Source organism: Triturus cristatus, chromosome 10 (genome assembly GCF_964204655.1).
Source record: "Triturus cristatus chromosome 10, aTriCri1.1, whole genome shotgun sequence".
In the NCBI taxonomy this organism is placed as follows: Eukaryota; Metazoa; Chordata; class Amphibia; order Caudata; family Salamandridae; genus Triturus; species Triturus cristatus.
In genome coordinates, this window is record NC_140593.1 from 1127703426 (window position 1) to 1127707916 (window position 4491).

Here is a 4491-nt window from a genome sequence, read left to right on the forward strand (position 1 = left end):
GTCAATCAAAGGTGAAGCAATGCCGGGATGGACTGCAAGGGGAGGGGCGTGCCGGCCGGAAGAGGAGACAGGGACTTGTCACAGAGGACTCTGACCATGGCCTTCACACGCGTGTCTAATTATAGCGCTCTGCGCCGGCTTTCGAGGCACTGTGACAGTACAAGCACCGCACACAGCGAGATACCTCAGGGAAGAGCCCAGACTATGGGCGCTCAGTTGCAGCAATTGTAGCAAGAACGTAGTGTTCACATAGCGCCTGCTACTACAATCTTGCCCAGGTACATTACACAAGGCCACTTTTTTCATTTTTATTTTGCCACGTGGAGATTGAGTGGTTTTGTCCTGAATCACAGGATGTTGAGCCGCCGCTGGGATTTAAACCTGGTTGCCCACTTCACGGTCGGATTGGTAATGGTAAGGCGGGCAACTCGGGAAATGGCTGGAGGGCCGATAGCCGGGTTCCAGCTGTGGGCTGCTTTTTTTGGGCAGCCTGCCTGGGGACTGTGTGCGCTGTTAGGATGCCGCCAGCGGCCCAGTGGGTGCCTGAGTGGCCTTTTAGAGGCAGATGGGCGGAGGTATCACTCCCTTTCTCTCGCTGGGAGGTCCATTAATATATGCTGATTGAGAGTGTGGGGGTTAGGCTGGGGGCCTGAGCAGAAGTGGTCTCACTTGCATTCATGTGTGGGTCAGCAGTGTGAACACATTTGTGCAATTTTTTTTTAAATCTAAGTGAAGTTAATAAAACCTGCCCCCACCCCCTTTTTTTCATAAAACTTCGCTGAAGCAGGGTTTTGCGGAAAGGCAATACGCAAACGAGGGCCCCTTCTTTTTTGGAGTGCCCAGGCCGATTTTTGATCCCAGTTCAACCCTGGACCACTTCCATCGTCAGCAGCTGTAGCTTGTAAGGTCACAACCCCTCTCCAAGAAGAGACTATTTACACGTCAGCGGCTGTTCCCATAAACACCGTAAAAGATGGGGGAAATGGTAGGACTATTACGATGGAGCCATTCAACCATGATGTGTGTCTGTTAGAAGAGCATCTATATTGTTATTGCACTGTGCATGCTGCTATTTTTTTTATTAACAATCAATAAAATTTGGTTAAAAAATATTCATGTTTTTTGTAAAGATGCATTTGTTTCGACCACTTTCTCTGGAAAATATTTTGTGGCAAAATGGTGAGGAACTTGCAATGTGCTGCAAAGCAAAAATGTGTTTAAATTCCACTGAAGGCACTTGTGGGTACAGTTATCAGAACTGATTGCTAAACCAACCACTCATGTGCAATTTAGTAATATTTTTGGTATATATTTAGAGCTACTACACACCTTCGAACCGAACCTATGCCATCACCTCATCTACAAACAGTTGCTAATTTTTATAAGGCAATTCCTTCCTTCGAATGTCCAGTCCCAGAGATTCACTTAGTTATTTATGTAAAAGTGTATTATAGCGCACCGCCACTAAAAAGCACATAAGCGCTATAGAAGAAACTAACAGTTACCAGTACGCCTAAAGCATGAGTCAGGACCTCAGGCACTTAATCCGACAAAGGACCTACCACAACAACACACTTCTTCAACCAAACATAACAGGTCCGCCTGTAATCGCTCCAGACAATTAAAGTGACATAACGACTAACGGCTGTAGCGCTATATACAATTGTCACTTAATATAACATGTCATATTGTTGCCTTGTCGGTTGTAGTACAAATATTGTTGTACAAGAATATCGAGGACAGAACATTGCGGGGTAATGTATCTAAAGGTAAGTACATATAGGGAAGTATAGATTTACTATTTGTAAAGCGATATCTACGTTCCTTGGAGATATATATCACATAGGTACATATGTGTGGAGCTAGGTGTAAAAAATCTATATACATACGTCTATATTTTGGATTCGATATTCTGTCCTCAATATTCAGTAGTGTTTAAATCACTGTGCTATACTGCGAGTGATGACAATTATTAAACACCAGTAGAGTTTAACTCACTGTGCTATACTGAGAGTGATCACAGCTAATAAAAGCCAGTAGTGTTTAACTCACTGTGCTATACTGAGAGAGATCACAGCTAATAAAAGTCAGTAGTGTTTAACTCACTGTGCTATACTGCGAGTGATCACAGCTATAAAAGCCAGTAGTGTTTAACTCACTGTGCTATACTGAGAGTGATCACAGCTAATAAAAGCCAGTAGTATTTAACTCACTGTGCTATACTGCGAGTGATGACAATTATTAAAAGCCAGTAGTATTTAACTCACTGTGCTATACTGCGAGTGATGACAATTATTAAACACCAATAGAGTTTAACTCACTGTGCTATACTGCGAGTGATCACAGCTATTAAACATCAGTGCTATACTGCGAGTGAGTGATCACAACTATTAAACGCCAGCAGTGTTTAACTCACTGTGCAATAATGTGAGGGATCAAAACTATTACACGTCAGTAGAGTTTAGCTCACTGTGCTATACTGTCCTCAATATTCTTTGTCAAAGATGTTCTGGTTACAATATTCAGGGTACACCCGCCCTGTCTGAGCACTCTAAGTAACAATGTTATAACTACTATTCCACACTTTAATTACCACTGACTTCGATAAGGAGTGTCCAGGGCTCCTTTCTATCAGTATATACAAATGGTGCCTACCAGCACTGATTTTTAGGGACCAGGATTTATTTTGTCATCATCAGACTGAGACCCTGGAGCAATAGAAAGAAAGGCAGACAAGGGAGGAGGAAGAAAAAGATAGGAAATCACGGACAGAGGGATGAAAAAGAAAACGTAAGAGTGAGATAAAGAGACAGGGAGCACAGGGAGCAGTGGTGGAGGAAAGAGCTGCGAGGTACGATTAAGACTGGGCAGCGTCGCTTTTCAGCCCACCCAGTGTTCGTCAGTGCCCTCCTAGGAAAAGCATTGGACCCCTGCACTTATTTATTGTATTTTATATTTACAAATGAAACACTTTGTTATTTGACCTTTACCTCGTGACCATCAGATCACTACAAATGACAATAGTGTTTAACTCACTGTGCTATACTGCGAGTGATCACAGCTATTAAGCGTCAGTAGTGTTTAACTCACTGTGCTACACTGCGAGTGATTACAGCTATTAAGCGTCAGTAGTGTTTAACTCGCTGTGCTATACTGCGAGTGATCACAGCTATTAAGCGTCAGTAGTAACTCACTGTGCTATACTGTGAGTGATCACCACTATTAAACATCAGTAGTGTTTAACTCGCTGTGCTATACTGCGAGTGATCACAACCATTAAACGTCAGTAGTGTTTAACTCACTGTGCCGTATTGCGAGTGGTTAAAACTATTAGACGTCAGTAGTGTTTAACTCACGGTGCTCTAATGCGAGTGATTACAGCTATTAGACGTCAGTAGTGTTGAACTCACTGCGCTGTTTTGCGAGTGTTTATAACTATTAGACGTCAGTAGTTTTTAACACACTGCTCTACTGCGAGTGATGACAACTATTAAACGTCAGTAGTGTTTAACCCACTGTGCTCTACTGCAAGTGATGACAACTATTAAAGGTCAGTAGTACTTAACTCACCGTGCTATACTGCGAGTGATCACAGCTATTAAAAGCCAGTAGTGTTTAACTCACTGTGCTATACTGAGAGTGATCACAGCTAATAAGAGCCAGTAGTGTTTAACTCACTGTGCTATACTGCGAGTGATTACAGCTATTAAACATCAGTAGTATTTAACTCACTGTGCTATACTGCGAGTGATTACAGCTATTAAACATCAGTAGTATTTAACTCACTGTGCTACACTGCGAGTGATCGCAACTATTAAACGTCAGTAGTATTTAACTCACTGTGCTATACTGCGAGTGATCACAGCTATTAAACATCAGTAGTATTTAACTCACTGTGCTATACAGCGAGTGATTACAGCTATTAAACATCAGTAGTATTTAACTCACTGTGCTATACTGCGAGTGATTACAGCTATTAAACATCAGTAGTATTTAACTCACTGTGCTATACAGCGAGTGATCGCAACTATTAAATGTTAGTAGTGTTTAAGTCACTGTGCTACACTGCGAGTGATCGCAACTATGAAACGCCAGTAGATTTTAACTCACTGTGCTACACTATGAGTAAGAACAACTATTACACACCAGTAGAGTTTAACTCACTGTGCTATACTGCGAGTGATCACAGTTATTTCTGAATTGAAGGCTTTCTGTGGAGGCAGGAACTTCATTAAACTAAAGACGCTGCTGCGGCTGATTCCATGTGGCCCCGTCACCCTGCAGCGGAGAGTGCAGGGTGTGGGGAATGCCCAGCCTGATATTACTGAAGCAAAAACACACTTGGTAAAACCACCTTAGACTCTGGGGCCGTGACTGCTGACACAGGTGCCCCACAGCCCTCCTCCCAGCACCTTCCTTCACCATAGGGGGAGAGGGGCGTGGACTGCTGCTGTCACGGCCTCAGCGGGGAACCAAAAGCCGCCAAAGCCA